General features: G+C 32.7%; 1 protein-coding gene across 1 annotated transcript in view; it reads right to left on the bottom strand.

Moving 5' to 3' along the window:
- The window catches only part of LOC108914228 (leucine-rich repeat-containing G-protein coupled receptor 4), a 151,910-nt gene extending 133,589 nt beyond the window's left edge, over nt 1-18,321 (bottom strand). The window contains exon 1 of the mRNA XM_018719999.1: nt 18,254-18,321. The gene's annotated coding sequence lies outside the window, so the exon portion shown is untranslated. The remainder of the gene's footprint in view (nt 1-18,253) is intronic.
- Nucleotides 18,322-19,381: the final 1,060 nt, after the last annotated feature.

Here is a 19,381-nt window from a genome sequence, read left to right as displayed (position 1 = left end):
GTTATATTCATTTTCTTCTAAAAATGAGTTCTTTCGCCATTATTTTACAGTAAATTGTTCGATTTTACTTTCCGAAAAATAAATAATCACCTTTAGAGAGTGATAACTCAGTTATTATTACATCTACGGTAATCAACAAAAAATAAGTCGATTCGTTATTTCAAAAGCTTTATTTATCAAAAATGGTTGAAAAACATGCACCTTTTAGATGAAAAATATACATTTTCAATCGCAAATAACTCGGAAAATATTAATTTTTGGAAAGAACGTTATAGAGGATTTTTTGCGTAGAATTCATCCCTCTATTAATTTTTGCTATTAAAATGGGTGCCTTCATTGCCACCCTCGAGAAGCAGGTGTGGCAATTCAACCCAGGGTGAAAGCACACATCGGCACTATGTAACTTTTGTTTCTTGAGCAATTTTCTACTTACTGTTAAAATTTCACGTCAATCGGTGCATGTGTCAAGAATTCGGACCTAAAAACTGTCATATACTGAGCTAATCTACTTTCAAGCTGTCTATTTGACATCACTAATCTTTAGTTTAGTGAAATGCTTCGGCTAGCAAACATGTACATGTCGGTTAAATTTGTGATGCGAAATTGTAACAATGTCAACTTCTACTTCTGAAGAATATTGTTTTGAATAATTACGTACGGTGAGTAGAGAGATCCTATTTCGTATAACCTTAAACAAACAACATCCACTTGCGGTGCATCAGTAAGAAATCTCACTAATGCATAAATTAACCGCGTTTTTTGTAACACTTTGTCAGCGTCAGACCATTTATTAAGATATAATAGATTTAAAATTGATAGTATCTCTGTATACGCAATACCTGTTTGGAATCTAGGTCGAACCCGAGTAGAAATTTAAAAACCTCCCCAGCACAGGACAAAATTCCGATCGATAATCTGTTAATTTCCTGACAGTGAATCGGCCGGGTTGATTGAGGTCTATGAAGCGACAAAATGTAGCAAACTTCGGCCAACGCGGGTAAGCGAATGTCAATAACTTGACATTCGATACAGCCTAATATAAGCTACGTTCAACAACGCCTACCCGTATTGCGTCGTTACATTTTCAGTTTATTTCTGTAAACAATTTCAGTTTATTCCTGAATGCTTGGTCAGTTTGAGGTGCGACATGCGAGAAATTAATTAGTGTCAGATTCAAAGGTGGTATTTAAACTGCGTAAAATTGGGCGTTGCTTTTTTCTGAATAGGTTACGACTCTTTCGAGGCTCGTTTTTAAACGTATATGGATTAGGTTGTCGCTTCAGCAGGGTGCAGGTGTTTTAATATAACTCGATGTGACCCATTTTATGCTGAACTGGCTGGTCTCAGGTGCTACCCTGCTCTTTTTTTGATATTTGATAGGAAGCAAGCGAATTTATAAACCGAGGAAGTTTGCATAACTTGGATTGATGGTGTTACGAAGGAAGAATGTTATCAACTTGAAACTGCAGTGAAGGATACATACAGTGTGTCCCGTTTATAATTGAAGAAAATTGGGGGAGTTTCTCTTGGAAAAATAGTAATCCATATAATGCTTTTCTCGCAGAAGTAGTTTTTCCGAGACTCGAGTCCCGAACATAGAGAGGGTGTTCGTGTTTCTAGTCTGAAAAAGGTTTTCCTTAATTACATAAGCCTGCAAGATTATAACCCAACAACACGAATATACTTCTCCAACGGATTTTGGTGCGCTGAATTCGATTCCGAGGTCCAAATTTCTCAGTTGGCTCTGGTTTTCGAGATATCCTAACCTAAAAGTGCCAAAATCGCATTTTTTTTTAAATATTTGAGGTTATGTTCCATGGAAAAGAAATTTTTTTTGCTAAAACCATTAATGGGGTCTTAAAGTACTATACAGGGTGGCCAAATGAAAACGAAACAAAGCCATTTTCAGGAACTGCGTCAAGATTGTAGAAGAACGCTCTGACCCGTCGATTTTAGATTAAAGGGGGACATTCTTTGCTGGTATTTTTGACTCCGCCACTTTCACCCCCAAGCAAGGGTAAGCATCACCCCAAAATATTTAAATGGCATTGGGGGTTGAGTAATATTTATTTTGAGTGCTCTTACAATTCCCTTTACAACAGACTTTAAATTTTATAATTCCGCCCAATACTTTGAAAAAAAATTACATTTTAAAATTTAAATTATGTTTAGATGCTTACTACTTAGTTGATTAAATGTTCAAACTGATGACCGCCCGCTTTCATACAAGAATAAGGATTTTGTTCGAAACGTTCGCGCACATTCCGAAGCATTTCCGGAGTGATTCGACGGCATTCGTCGACGATTCTTTGACGATTCTTTGACGCAAATCTTCCAGCGACGCTGGCTGTGTTTTATAGATTTTACTTTTTAGGTATCTCCAAAAAAGGAACAAAGTGGCGATAAATCCGGTGATCGTGGAGGCTACTCAGTGCTGCCTCTTCTCCCAATCCAATTCCGTAGAAAACGTTGGTCCAAATACTGACGGACAATTAACGCATAATGCGGAGGAGCACCGTCCTGTTGAAAAATCAAATGATCTTCATCATATTCTGGAACATTTTCAATAATATTAGTCAAGACAGGGTCAATAGCGTCTTCCAGTAACTGCAAATACACTTGGCCAGTCAAATAACCAGGTAGAAAAAAAAAGGACCCACGAGCCGGTCACCGAAAATTACAGCCCATACATTTAATTTTTCCGGTTGCTGTGTATGCACCTCGTGAAAAACTCTTGGGTTTGAATCGGACCAATAGCGGCAATTGTGACGATTTACCGTCCCATTCAAGAAAAAACTGCATTCATCAGAAAAACAGATGTTAAAAAGGAACTGTGGATCGTTCCCTGCTCGCTCACTCATTATTTCGCAAAAATGCAAACGGTGGTCATAATTATCCTCATGAAGTTCCTGGACTAAATGTGGTTTGTATGGATGGAATTTATTCTTCAAAATGGTTTGTATGCTAGTTCGATTGATGCCAGACACAGATGCCAGCTGCCTCGTACTTAATGTAGGATCAAGATGAACTTGTCCAAAACTGCAACTTCACTAGCTTCATTAACTATAGGTTTTTCAATTTCTCGTTTTTTATTGGCTATGTTCCCTGACTCTTGAAATTTTACTAGCTCTAGAACATACTTCCTCCTGACATGTCGATCTTGATGTTGTTCATTAAATAGTTGAGCTGTTCTATTCGCACATTTATTGTTCATAAAGTAAATCGAAATGATACCTACCCTTTCCGCAATGGAATAAACCATAATGTTTAATTTTCGAAAACACAATTCAATAAACTACCAATCAACGCTTCCAAATGATACTTGAAAATAATTTGGAATTCACTAATTTTACGTTCATTGTGTGTGTATAGCATTCATTTCTGTTTTTTACAATTGTTTTTTTTTCAATTGATAACAAATCGTCAAAAACCAATGTAACGCAAGAAATACTAAATTTATACCACTGGCGTATTTAACTAGAATGACTGACATTTTTACCGTTACTAATTGTTTGTACACAAGTTTCAATTTTAAAATTAAAATTCTTAATAAGTATTGGGCGGAATTATAAAATTTAAAGTCTGTTGTAAAGAGAATTGTAAGAGCTTTCAAAAGAAATACTACTCAACCCCCAATGCCATTTAAATATTTTGTGGTGATGCTTACCCTTGCTTGGGGATGAAAGTGGCGGAGTCAAAAATACCAGCAAAGAATGTCCCCCTTTAATCTAAAATCGACGGGTCTGAGCGTTTTTCTACAATCTCACTTATTTCTCGATTTTTGTCAGTAAAAATAATACGTTTGCTTTGTGAAATTATACTAAAATACGTCTATACACGATTGTGACAGCTTTTTTGCACAAAATAGAAGGCCACAAACACATATTTTCATTAAGGAACGTTTAAATATACGCATTGAACAACAGAGAAACAAAATCTGAGTCGTATCCGACCAATCCAACACATCAGTTGATCAAAAACCACAACTATGATGTTATCTATTAATTCGTGTTTGACATGCGAAATATAATTTGAAATTAATTGAGGAAACATTCTTTCCCAGACGATTTTCACAGAAACTATTTAATGGTAGGGTATCATGAACAGGAAAAGAGTGCGTTAAAAAACATCACAGGAAAATTCTATCCAATACATACAGGGTCGGAAAGTCCCCGTGGTTCATCAGCCGTTACGTGAGAGCGATAAAGTAAGTCATAGAAATCCGTGCGATAGAGAAAGATGGCTATAATGAAGGCGTCTAATAGTCACCGCCCATTTCGCCCTTCCACAAATAAGAAGTGGATCTTAACGGCCGATGAACCATGGAGACTTTTCGACCCTGTATGTATAAGTATAATACATTTGAATGAAAGGGTGAGAAACAAAATTAGGTTGAAAAAAAAGAGCGAAAGTACCTACCAACAAACGACTGTAGTGGTAAACTTTAACGTAATTGACGTAAATTATGCTTAACTGATTTCAAAGTTGTGACAGGTTTACACCTGTTGTCTCTATTTGTAATATTAACAGTTTTATGCCTGAAAAAATATATATCGGCACACAACATTATTCATATTATTCAATATTTGTATAACGGTTGTTGCAATTGCTACTATGTCGGTATTATTACGAAAGTTATATATTACCGACGACATTACGGAACCATTAATAACTTTTATTGCCGTTATAGCAGCAAATTTGATCGAATTATGAGCTGAATTAGAGGAAAAAAAGATAGTTTATGTTCATTTGTCGTCAGTGGATGTGTATGAAAATAAAAATTATAATAGAAAAGTCGTTTTGAGTTTGTTGCATGGCAATTTATCTAAATTGCCACTTAGTTATTGGTTTATATACCCGAAAAAATGATAAACGGTATATCCAAGTAAAAGCCAATTTAAAACAGGACCAACAGGTTCATTGAATTAAAACATATGTAAATAATTAATTATCTGATGCCAAAGTGTGTACCCAGATATCGATAAATTGTTGAGTATATCCAGGCAATGTGACATCGGTGATAACTAATTTAATTTCTATGATATCTGGATCCCATTCGGTGTTTGGTCGTCGTGATTAATAGCTACTTAACACAATTTCACCGACGATGAAATTCAAGATTAATTAAACAATAATAGTGCAAGCACGAAACAGTTGAAATAATAACCATACAGAATTTAGCATCTCATATACAGGGTGTATTTAAATGGAGGGACACAAATGATACCAGTGATTCATTGGGTGAAAATAAGTCGATTTAACCTAACATACCTATATCCCAAGTCGCATAATAAAAAAGATACAGGGTGTCAAAGTGAAAAACAAAAAATGGTTTTTCCTTAATAATTTCTATAATTTTAGTCAGAAATGTTTCAAATTTTCAACAGAGAGGTTTTTTACTGATGGGATAAATAATATAATATTGATTTTTGAGTGTCGAGCAGGCAAGGTATGCATTGAATATGTAGTAACGTTTTTGCCAACCCCCGTATAAAGCTTTTAGTAACAAAATATGAAATATTGGACTTTTTTGAACAAAAAAGGTATACTTATTGAAAATGGCTAAAGCCAACCGTTGAGCAGATATTTTTATTTTCATAAATTAGTGTTACGCATTTATATCTCCACGAATACCAAGAACATCCATTATAGTTCAGCCGAATAGAATTTGAACGTAAAAAAATTATTAGTAGACGTTTTATTGCATTTTGTGACAGTGATAATATCAAAAAACTAACCCGGAAATAGTGATACTAAGTTAGCAAATTGCAAATAAGTAGTAGCAAAATTACGTATTCCTTAATTTTTTTTACTGCCTATGGGAGACGATCAATCGGAAAATTGGTTGTTTTATGTTGTATGCAATTAAATTACCTACAATTTAAGGTACCTAAAGTCATATTTCACCAATTTGTTAACTGTAAAATAAACATCGAACTCGGAAAAATCAGTTTTCGAAAATTGCGCATTATTATTGCAAAAAGCGATGGATGTTGATGAAATTTATGGAAAAGACAGTCAATCCAATACCAACAAGTGTGCCAAAGGCCGATTTGATTGACCGTAAAATTGTTGCTCCAGACATTTGTGAATTAATTTCGTTTTTTTTGCAAATAACAGGCCAACAAGGAAAAAATTCCAGAGATCAGACACTACGTTTCCGAAGGCATTTGGCGCGCTGAATCCGAATCTGGCCTCAGAATTGATCCATCACCCTAGGTTTCCGAGATATTCTAACCTAAAAGTGCAAAAAACACGTATTTTTGCTTTCTTCAAGGTTATGTAACTTTTTCTCAAAACTGAATATATCATTGGAAACTACTATCTTTCCCCTTCAAAACGCATTTTTTTATTTGTAAAAAGCTTAATTTTTCGCGGAGATATCGTCGATTAAAGATGATCAGTATAGCTACCTTATTAAACCACGGCTCGACCTATAACACAATATCACTAAGCGCTACGAGCCTTAAAGGGCTCGGGTTATTGGGTAATAGGTCTTGAAGTTAACCTTCCTGACGATTAGGGCTCACTGCGCTTAGTGTTGTGGGGTTATAGGGCTTGGGATTAACCTTCCAGACATATAGGGCTTGGAGTTAACCTTCCTGACGATTAGGGCTCGCAGCGCTTAGTGTTATTGGGTTATAGGGCTTGAGCTTGAAGTTAACCTTCCTGACGATGAGGGCTCGCTCCGCTTAGTGTTGTGCGGTTATAGGGCTTGGGGTTAACGTTCCTAACAATTAGGGCTAGCAGCGCTCAGTGTTATGGGGTTAGCCATGATGTAATAATATAGCCATACTGGTCATCTTAAATTGACGATATCTCCGCGAAAAATACAGCAAATAAAAAAATGCGTTTTGAAGGGGAAAGATAGTCGTTTCCAATGATGTTTTCAGTTTTGAGAAAAAAATTTTTTTCGACAAGTTACATAACCTTGAATATAGCAAAAGTACGTGTATTTTGCACTTTTAGGTTAGAATATCTCGGAAACCTAGGGTGATGGATCAATTCTGAGGCCAGATTCGGATTCAGCGCGCCAAATGCCATCGGAAGCGTAGTGTCTGATCTCTGGAATTTTTTTTTTAATTTTGTCGGCCTGTGTAATTGTTTAATTATTAAACGTTAATTTTAGAAGTTAATATCGTATAATAAGGTTCTAATCGATCCAAAGAAGCGTATCGACAAAGAAAAATTTCAAAAACAATGTAGGACGTGCAAAACAGTGTTATAAACAAATTGTCCCAGGGTCAGGCAAAAGCTGCTCGGGAATTCGCTCTTTTTGCATTAAATAGGGCTTATATTTACGGTAACAGGTTACTATGGATAGTTCGAGGAATTTTACCATACTTTTTATTACAGATTATCAAAATGTGACCAAATTTCGCGAGCAGTCACTAAATCCTGTTGAAGAAATGCCTCAAGTTTGAGAATATGAGTCCTGTATAAAATAGTTCCAAACTGAAAATTGCAAGTTTGTTTATTGATCTATTAATTTATTTGTCCTTCTAGAAAGGGAAAACAAATCACAGAATATCCATAAACTTATAAAATAATGATTTATCAATAAGTTTTCAAGATTTTGTATTTAAATTTTTCATACAGTTCGCAAGGCGATGAATAAAAATAAATCCATCTAAAATAAAACTGAGCAAATTCATAAAGAGTCTATTCAAACCCTCCTCGGTGACTTATCCAGTCATTTCGGGAAGGAAAATCTGAAAAATGACTTGCAATCTAGCACAGAAGTTATTACACAGCCGAGTCCAATCGCATTTATCTTGAAAGTTTTATCTACTAGTGAATTAAGAAATACGTAGTCTTGAAAAGATATATTTCCAGCAAAGTTTCAAATATTTCTCTCCTCGCAGCTTAAAGAAACGACGTAACAAATCTTTTCCTATAATAAATGTACCTGTGTATTAAATCACTACGATTCATTTTCACGTAAAAGTGAACAAATAGTTGATATTTTACATATTTACAGTAACAAGGTCAATTATTACGTGCATTTAATTCATAGAATCATTAAATTTGTATGGAAAAACTTAAAATTGCCCAGAATCGCATAATGTGTATCAGTTTATTTGTGTGGTACTATGAATATTTGAACTAAGACAATAATATTTACACCCTTGCAATAACAAACTTAAGTCAGTACGATCCGAATAGATACCAATGTTTATTTATCGTGTACAAATTTAAACACATTGCTGATTGTAGAAGCCCATTTTCCTCAATTACAATAATTCAATATGTTATTAAGCATACAGGATGTTTAACGGTGACGGCCCATTAGAATATTTCAGAGATTACTTCGATTTCAATTTTGAAAGTTTAGACTTTGGGGTTTCCGGAGGTACTCTCTCTAAATAAAATAATGCCATTGTTACGGCACTTCCGTTATACCGGAAGTTATCATCTACTTGCTTATTTTAAATAAACTACCCAGTATTTTTTGCATATTTGGATTCTATGCGTGATTTTAGGGCGACTTTTATCAAACTTCCCTATATCTATCTCTAATGGTCTTCGAGATATTTCAATTCTTTCATAAAAAGTTGCATTTCGATAGCCTAATTCAAAATTGATATTTGAAATAGAGATAGGGCATGCTTATCCTTTGTTACAGTTACTTTAAAAAACTGTTTAGTTTTATACGGGGTGGTGAATATTTATTGTCGAATTTGATTAATTTCGAACCGCCAAACCTTGGTTTTTCTTAATGGAACACGCTGTATATTTAGTCAAAGTCTGTTGAAGAACTTTACTCTCTATCTATCTATGTCACTTCCCTATACCTATCTCTTTTAATTTTTCTGTTATAGACTGTTGTAGGATGGCTATGAAATTGCTAGCTAGCAACTATAACTAATTTTTTAGATGTAAAGTTTACTGAGAAATATTTATGTTCCTTTGTTATTCTGTACAAATGCCTTTATCTCAAGTATTACTAATTATATTAATCAAGTAAAGAAAACTTTATGTAACCCTAATATTGCTGGGTACGGATTACGATGGTTTTATAAACCATTAAATATATTAAAAGGATTTATCAACTGTATTTTTTATTCCCATAAATATATCACAGCTTCCTAGCCTTTTTAAATTAATTTAGTTTTTTAAAAACATTACAAAAAATCATCTGTTGTGGATAATTTATTGTTGATAACAATGTATATGGGATTTAGGGAAAATGTATATGTTTGAAATCAATTTCGTTTTTATCAAGTCTTTCAAATGTATTCCCTCCTTGCTGTCAGCTGATTGCGTCGTTGTCACATTAATCCTCAAGTCAGACAGAAATGCAATTATTGGTTTCTGTTTCTAATTAATACAGCTGTACTATGTTCAAAACTTACATTAGTTTTACAACAGAAATTAGATAATACTGTGTACTATCTATGGAAAAGTTTTGTTTCACAATTTCTACATTTTTTTCTCAGTTATGGACAAAAAGAGAGCCGCACCGTCCATCTTCGCCGTATAGACCTATGTTAAAATGAACAACTTTCAACAACAATATCTCAAAATCTAGATTCAAAAAAATTTCAAAAAAATATGACGCACAGAGGGAGCACTGGGTAATACGCTATATAAATTTCAAGCACATCTGTGCATTTTAGTAAACCCGATATACCTCCTTAAGGCCAGAATTAGAAAATATCTTAAGAGAAAAGCGTTTTACAATAATTGTGATGAGTTCTTTACTGACCAGCTTTTAGATAATTATATATTGAATGTTATCGTAATATTTATTTTTATGCTGTTTACGTTATATTTATCTGAATACGTTTTTTAGCTTTAGTGTAATATTGTTTATATGTTGTGAATCTTTCGTGTTTTTCTTTCTTTGACTTGTGTAAACATTTTAATGTATCGACACCAATAAATGATTTGATTTGATTTGCATCCTACTATTTCCCTTTGAAACGTCAATACTTCAACTTGCACAATGTAAAAAATAGACATTTTTAAATTATGCTATCGAAAAGCAACTTTTTTTGAAGTAATTGAAGTATCTCGAAGACCATTTGAGATAAATATAGGAAAGATTTTTAAAAGTCCCCCTAAAATTACGCGTATAATCCAAATACGTAAAAAATACAGGGTGTACCATTTAAAACAAATAAGTAGATGGCGATTTCCAACAGAAAAGGAAGTCGCCATAACAACAATGGCATTATTTTATTTAAAGAGAAATATCCCAGAGCCCGAATTTTCAAAATTGACATCGAAGTAGTCTCTGAAATATTCTAATGGGCCGTCATGTCTCCGTGAGACAGCCTGTATGTCGAGGCGTAGTAAATCATGCCTGTTTTATACGTTCTTATAAAATAAAATCCTGTCGAATTCTGTCTCTCCTACACGCGCTTTTGTTAAAAATACAACGTATTGGAAATCCTCATATTTTATTTATTTATTCGCGACAGATTTTACTCTCGAGGGCCCACAAAGATGTCGTTTGGGTGTTGTCATATAATCACATCAACATTTTATATTTGTGTTAAATCATTTTTACGTCTCCGCCTCCATATATGTCCGTTTTTTATTACGTCCTCATCCTTTTTTTACGCAGTATTCCTAAGGAATATGTAATTCGTCACAGAAGGATTTCGTACAATGTATAGCCGTAACTTAGCTTATTACAGAAAAGAGGTTTCAAATTTTATTGCCGATCATATTTTTATTGCGCAAATTTACGATTGTACAAGTAGCTAAGGGCCGGAAAGCGAATACATTGTTGTATTGAGCCTTAATCGTGTTTTTAATACTTATAAAAAATTTATAGGTCAATTAAGGTAATGTTTCTAAGGAACTAGTTCGACACGGAAATTTTTTGTGCGGCCTAATAACTCTAACGACGGAGTCACTTATAACGATTAATTTCTTTTATTGCTGAAGTAGTGTATTATACCGGACCTTTCTGTAATTTTGTACAAAGAAAGCTTGTAAAAAAATTGCCGAGGCTGATCAGATGTGATGTTTTGGAGATAACGAAATAATCTTAAAAACGATGTACAAAACTCGAAAAATTGCATTTATAGCACACCTTGTCAACGCAATAAACATACAGGGTGTTTCCTAAGTACGGTCCGTAACTTCAGGGCACAATTTCTTATTGTAGGTATTTAAAGAAAAAAGTACCTATAAATATGTGACCGGAAACGCTTAGATTCCCAGACACAGGGTGTTGAAAATTTAAAAAAATATATTAATATTTGAAATAAATTTGAAACAGTCAATGTCAGGTTCTTAAAATTTGGCAAAACGCAGAACGCCAAGCTCATTTTAGCCGTGTTGCTCGACCACACCTTTCCTAATCGCTGGATTGGACGTGCAGGTCCCCAAGCTTGGCCAGCTCGCAGTCCCGATATGAATCATTGCGACTTTTATGTACGGGGTTACCTCAAGTCTCTTATGTATAAGACACCCGTACCAAGTAGATGAAAACAAGTTATGAAATCGAATAATTCTAAGTTGTCATACAAATTTCTCTAGCAATTTTTGAACGAGTGAGACAATCGATGATGAAACAATTGGAATCGTGAGTTTGATCAGAATATGACAATTTTCATCATCTGCTTTAATTTTGTGTCGAAACTGATTATTTCTATGATTATTATTAGTTGCCGGCCATTTTTCTAAGAATAGGTTAGTATTAGGCAAAAAAGACAACTTTTTTGTTGTAAAATGTTAGGAGAGCCCGAAAATAATAAAAAATTTTTAAAAACGAGGAATACATCGATTGACTCACACATAACTATGTCACTGGCGGCAGATAAAAATTGATTTTATATTAAAAATGCAGCTCTTTACCAACGTACAATAACTGCCAAATTTTAAGAACCTAACATTGACAGTTGCAAAATTTTCAGCACCCTGTATCTCGGAACAAGTTTAGGAAAATTGTCATATAATTCGATGAAGTTCGACCGAATGTTTAGAGGCCATTAATACCGTGAAAAGAAAATTAAAAGAGACCGCGATTGTTTCACGAAACGGTGAAAGAAGTGTATCAAATTACTGAAACGTTAATCTCAGTTTTAGTAAAGAAAACATATTGATCATTCGAAATTACAAATTACCTAACAGATGTTGCCGATAGCTGTGTGTATTTTTTATGTATTAACTTTGTTGGGGTTTGTTTAATAAATTTTTTCAAAATAATAAACAGACAAAAAAAATTACGTATGTCATTTTTCTCATAACAATCATCTCTTGCGTCAGAATGTTTTCTTTTAATTTATTTTTTAATAAAATGCCTGCACCATATTGTCCTTCTATACTGGTATTTTTTCACCCTCTTCTTTTCGGCTTTATCTGAGATTTAATCTGGCCTCTGCAATAGCTAATTATTGCTCGAATTCTCACAAGTTACAATAACCACTCCTCGAGCTCTCTGCAAGTGGTTGCGCTCTAGCTCGAGGGAAAACTCGTGTTCCCAATTTTAAATTTAATAATAAGAAATGTAGTATTATAGTAAATGTTTAACTATTTTTTTAGTTTCAGTTCCTGTTCCAGTTAGTTTTAGTTTTAATTTAGTTTTGCTAGCAGTTTTAATTTTTTAATTAAGTGGTTTAGTTTTAGTAGTTTAGTTAGTTTAGTCGTTTAGTTTAGTTAGGCAGTTTAGTTAGTTTAGTTTTAGTAAGTTTAGTAGTTTAGTTAGTAGTAGTTTAGCTTGATTACGTAGTTTAGTTAGTTTAGTTTTAGTTGATTTAGTAGTTTAGTTAGTAGTAGTTTAGTTTAATTAGGTTAGTTTAGTTACTTTAGCAGTTTAGTTTAGTTAGTAGTAGTTTAGTTTATTTAGTTAGTAGTAGTTTAGATTAGTAAGCTCAGTGAACGGTGAAAGAAGTGTATCAAATTACTGAAACGTTATTCCCAGTTTTAATAAAAAAAACATATTGATTCGAAACTGCAAATTACCTAACTGATGTGCTGAGAGCTGTGTGTATTTTTTATGTATTTATAGTTTTGAAGTTTGGTTTAATCAATTTTTTTCACAGGTCACAAAATAATAAACAGACAAAAAATACAATCATCTCTTCCGTCGGAATGTTTGCTTTTTTAATTTATTTTTTAATGAAATGCCTGCACGTTATAATTAGCCTTTTATATTGATATTTTCTTCATACTCTTGTTTTCGGCTTCTGAGATCTGGCCTCTATAATAGCTAACTATCGCGCGCATTCTCACGAGTTACAATAACCATTCCTGGAACTCTCTGCAAGTGGTTGCGTTATAAGTCGAGAGAAAACTCGTGTTCCCAATTTTAAATTTAATAATACGAAATGTAGTATAGTAAATTTTTAATTATTTCTTATATTTCCAGTTCCAGTTCCAATTTAGTTTTGCTAGTAGTTTTAATTTTTTAATTAAGCGGCTTAGTTTTAGTAGTTTTAGTTAGATCAGTAGTTTAGTTTAATTAGTAGTTATTTATTTTAGTTAGTAGTAGTTTAATTTAGTTAGGTAGTTCAGTTTAGTTAGTAGTAGATTTTTAGTTTTGATAGTTTAGTTTATTTAGTTGGTAGTACTTAGTTTAGTTTAGTTAGTAGTAATTTAGTAGTTTAATTTAGTTAGTAGTACCTAGTTTATTTTTGTTAGGTAGTTCAGTTAGTTTAGTAGTAGTTCCTCATAGCAACATGCATAGTTAGATCATTAGTTTAGTTTAATTAGTAGTTGTTTAGTTTAGTTAGTAGTAGTTTTTTAGTTTTGATAGTTTAGTTTATTTACTTAGTAGTACTTTAGTTAGTTTAGTTTTAGTTAGTTTGGTAGTTTAATTTAGTTAGTAATAGTTTAGTTTAGTTAGGTAATTTAGTTATTTTAGTAGTTGTTTCCACATAGCAATCAATTAGGAAACAACGTCGATATGTATTTTCTTTTCGTCACACCCTGTATAAGAATCTAATATTCTTCCAGTTTCGTATCAGTGTAGATATTCTGTATGATTTAACATGCACATTGACAGCCGCCGTAAACAAACAACGTTTGGCAATTAATTACGAGGGGGTGAGGGGAAGGGTGTTAATTAACGTGTCAGAATTTTTCAAACAAAGCCTGTTAAAAACAACTGTTTGGAAATTAACTTGCCTCGCAAATTCATCTCTTCTATTCTAAATATTTGGAGACAGGTGTATTTAAAATTACTTCTAAAAATTAATTAACCCTGTAATATATGTCTCAACGCACATCTTCCGGAATGTGTTTTTGTAAATATTTTGTTTGAGATTTCCAAATAATGTTGATGGAAGACGTAATAATATCACTGTACACCTCTATTTCTTTTTATTTAGTCGACATAACTTTCCCATGAATGAAATATTTGAATTTAGATGGGTAAAAACAAAATATATTCCATTCATGCTTCTTGATGTATCTGTTACAAAATCGAACTTAAAAATCTAAAAATGGAATGCGTTGAAACATTTCTGAAAGATAAATGTGGAAATGGCCTCATAAAATATGTATTCGATAATGGCGACTCCCTAAAATATTGTGGGAGGTGACATTCCCTTGAACAAAAAAAAGTTCGCTTCTTCTCAAAACTTTCATTTGGATCATTTAGAACAGGAAAACGCTTGCGTGGATCAACTTGCCAATTTACAGAGTTATTATGGATCAATTGAGCTGAAAAAGTTCTCTCAACATTGGACTCTTCATAAATATTTGCAAATTAGCGGTAGATTTTCTAAAAACCCATAAAAAGTCACTTTCAAAAATCGTTACAAAAATTATGAAACATCTTTGTTCCTTTAATTTTTTCCAGTAGTGTACATAAACAAAAGTTACATTAGTTAGCCTTTACTAAAGAATCATTATAGAGGATGTGTGGATGGCAGTACAATAAATATGAGAATGTAAAGAAAAAAACTTTAGTTATTTCAAGGTCTCGGACTTGGTATAGTACAATTTTCTGATAGCAGTACATTTGAACAAAGTCTATATCATCCTGTATAGATAAATAACAGAGATATTTAAAATGCCCCGAGCCTTTGATCCAAAACAAACATTTTCATACATAATGGCTGACCTTTTCCAGAATATAATTCCAGGAGGATGAAATAAAGTGGAAATAGGTATCAAATATTCATTCTAGTCTATAGCCCCTAAAGATTTTATCACGGATTATATACCTACATTCTGCTGCTCATTTTCATGCGAGGTGGATGAACGAAAAAGTACTGCAACGAAGTTATTATAACCCCTATAAAAATCCAAACATTTGCTGAGTTGCTGAGAAGTTAATTTCGAGTATATTTGAAAATTAATGTTTCTTTAGTAATGCTGCATTTTACGCATTATTAGGTAACTTATAATTATCAAAAACGATAAAATCGTTAAGAGCATAACATTTGTCAATATCCACATGAAATGAAAGCTCGAAAATAAGATTCTCAAAATTCCAGACTTGTGATGGCTATGAGAGATAAATTAACATTGAAAAGAAAATGCAAAAAATCCGATTGTTAGAAATATGACAATCTATCTTCGTAAATTTCTTGTTTATTAAATGTACCAAATCTTATATCTATCACTGTTTTCAAGTTCAAACAATTTTATATAAGAATTCAAATATTATTTGTATTTTTAATTCTAATTTTAAGATAACTCATTGTAAATATTAATTGAGCAACACCAATAATAAAGAATATGAGAAGATTTTATATCTATCAGTATAGCTTTGCTCATACTGTAAATACATTTTCTATATAATTTTGTAACTAAAAGTAATAGTTATTAAGATTATAATTTTTCTGTCTCAGCTACTAGCAAAATAGTTTAGATTTGTTTCCACATAATTGCAAAAATGTTAAGAGCTGAAATGGACAGAAAGGCCCTGGGTATCCTTAAAATTCACATATTCAATATTTATACAGTAATGAATTCGTACCTTCTAGTACCCGTATACTGAGTGTTCTAAATAAAGGTTTCTTACGCTTATATCACCCTGTATAGATAAATAACAGATGTATGCTTCCACCCTTTGATCCAGAACAAACATTTTTAGAGAAAATGGCTGACTTGTTCCGCAATATAGTAATTTCAGACGGTTGCAATAAAGTAGAAATATTCATTCTAGTCTAAGGACCTTAAATATTTTATCCTGGATTTATTTTATACCTACATTCTACTCTTTATTTTCATGCGATGTTGAGGAGCAACAAAATCCGATTCTACAATAGAATAACTCATTCAAAAAATTTAAAAATTTGTCAGGAGTTAACATGGAAGATTGGAAAAATACAATTTTTTAGTAATGCACCTTACATGTAGTGTGTATAAACTGTACAATATTTAAAATTTGGATAGGTACAGATTTGAAGTTACGTTATATCCATATTTATTTTATCAAAAATAATAAAACTGGCAATGGACGGTGGTGAATATAGCAAACCTAATGTCAATATCTACAAATAAACTGAAAGAAAGATAATAAAGATAATTTCAGAATTAGGAAAAAATGCAGCCTTTTTTTAATGTCATGTTTCTTTAGCAGTAGTGACGGCTGTTAGAGACAATTTGGTTTTCTTCAAGACAGGAAAAAATACAAAAAAGACCTATTGTTAGGAGTTTTTTCATATTTTCGTTGTTGTTTCAGGTATATTAAATCTTATACCTATTTTCACGTTTAAATAGTTTTCTTTAAGAATGAAAATATTATTTGTATTTGTAAATCTAAATATAAGGTAAAAATTGATTGTAACATTTATTTCTCAACACCCATTATACCAAAGAACGAGTTACTAACTTTGGCACAGGTTAATTTGGAAAATTGCAAAAACACAATTTTTTAGTAATGCACCTTAGATGTACTTCTGTAATTTTGTCTAAACTGTACAATATTTAAAATTTGGATAGGTATGTACATATTTGAAGTTACGTTATATCTATACTTACTTTATCAAAAATAATAAAACTGGCAATTGGCGATGGTGAATATAGCAAATCATAATGTAGTCAATATCTATAAATAAAATGAAAGAAAGGTATTGAAAATAATTTTAAAATTAGGAAAAAATGCACTCCTTTTTTTAATGTCATGTTTCTTTAGCAATATTATTATTATTTTCTAATTTAAATAGTTTTGTTTAAGAATGTAAACATTATTTGTATTTGTAAATCGAAATATAAGGTAAAAATTGATTGTAACATTTATTTCTCAACACCCAATTTACCAAAGAACGAGTTACAAACTTTGGCACAGGTTAACATGGAAAATTGCAAAAATACAATTTTTTCTAATCTATCTAAATATGTACAAATAAAATGATAGAAAGAGGCAAATTCAAATTCATCAAAATTAGGAAAAAATGCAGGCTTTTTTAATATCATGTTTCATTAGCAATAGTGACGGCTGTTAGAGACAATTTGTTTTTTTTTCAAGACAGAAAACAAAAAAGACCTATTGTTAGGAGTTTTTTCATATCTTCATTGTTGTTTCAGGTATACTAAATCTTATACCTATTTTCAAGTTTAAATAGTTATGTTTAAGAATACAAACATTATTTGTATTTGTTAATATAAATATAAGGTAAATATTGATTGTAATATTTATTTTTCAACACCCAATGTACCAGAGAACGAGCTACAACTTTTTTTTCAGAGACACTTTATTCAGATAAAGAATGCGAGAGGAGGTATGCGTGAATTCTATTTTACGAGATTATAGTCTGAACTACCACCAAAATGGTTTAAGCGAATTCTCTCTGTTTTCTTAAAAATAGTTCTATAGAAAATTAAATTTCAATTATTCAAAAGTGAGGTGAAAATCCTTACTTAACATATTTCCGTCCATTGTCTTGCGATGCAGTTTGTAAGTAACCTAGATTTAACAGTTTCCAGATAATCGCGCAAATTTTCAGGAGCTGAAACTAACAGAAACATCATGTGTATCCTGAAAATTCACCTACTCAATATTTAAACAGTAATCAATTCCTGCCTATGCATAAATTAAACTCTTCTAGTACCCCTTGCGCAGACACCGAGCGTTAATTTGATAATGAAATGTCTAAACGAACCTTTCATTTTCTAATCAAACTGATTTCTAAATACTTTTTTAAGTAAAAGAAACACCTTTTCGCTAAACCCACAACCCTCGTCGTCGGAACTTTTCAAATCTTTTAGCGGGAACCGTACAAAAGCTCAGGGTTGCTTGGAAGCTTTTGGTTGTACCCGCCACCAAAACCGGGATGTGAGTTTATTCATGGGCAGAGGCGAAAGACACCTGTTCAGGGCCATGCAGACAATATCGACTTACCAATTATCTCCCGCGATGGTAGCACTTTCAAACAAAGACATGTCTTCACTCGCGGCTGGCGCTAACTGAAGCTCGGCGTCTTTCGACGCCGAGCGACGCTAGCGCCCAACCGTTAGCGGAGACGCTGGCAAACGTCTGTCGGTCAATACCAGTACTGACTCACCTGTACACTTCATAATAGACGTGCGCTATAGGGCGTACGCCCACGCTTGGTTTATCGGTCCGAGGTAGAAGCGTCGGGCGTCGTACGAAGAGTTGTCGTAGCTTTGGCGGGTGTTATAGAAGGCAGTCGATGAGGTGACGGGCGGCTTTGGGGTAAGATCTTCAGTAGCTGGAGGGTGCAATTAATAATTTTGTTTTTATGCGGACGCGAGCTTTGACGGAAATGTCAGGGAAAATTAACCTACTTTCGTAATTCAACTCGATTCCTTTTTTTCAGTATCCTACAAAAATTATGCTAGATCTAGAAGGTAGATAAAACCGTACATACACTGTAAAGAAATCGGTGTGAGTGAAAGCAATAAAGGTGATTATATTTAAACTAAAATTCAAATATAGGTACTCCTTAAATAAATTCTTCACGTAAACTCGTATTTATTTATTTATTTACTTTTAAAATATCCAACGGGTGAAACCCACTTAAAGAATAATTGTTAGTACAAGAAAATAAATACATTAATGAAAAGAAACACTAAAAAGAAAATTTCGAAAATTTTTGTCTCACTATATTTCGTTTGATTCCGCTATGTTTTTCTGATAAAAAAAATCATCAGAAGATATCAAAACCAAAGACTCAAGCTTCAAAACGATTTGCTTTGAATCTCGATACGATTGTTTTTCACAATGTTACAGCCTTCCAAAAATCACTAAAACATTATAAAATTTTTCTGCTACCTTAAACTGAATGAATTTATGTCCTGAAATTATTTTTATGTATCCAAAGGATATTTTGATGTATTTTATTTTATTTTTAAGTAGTTTTTACGTATTTGGTGCTTCGTAAAAGTAACTTGAAGTAACAGCTTTTATTCTGAAATATCTGATATACCTTTTTTTCGATATATCTGTCATTCTTCTCAATTTTCTTGTACTGGCTATCCTCAAATAAAATTTCGTACACTAGCGAGT

The sequence above is a fragment of the Anoplophora glabripennis genome, unplaced genomic scaffold (genome assembly GCF_000390285.2).
Source record: "Anoplophora glabripennis isolate ALB-LARVAE unplaced genomic scaffold, Agla_2.0 scaffold16, whole genome shotgun sequence".
NCBI lineage: Eukaryota > Metazoa > Arthropoda > Insecta > Coleoptera > Cerambycidae > Anoplophora > Anoplophora glabripennis.
This window is presented reverse-complemented; position numbering and strand designations above follow the sequence as displayed.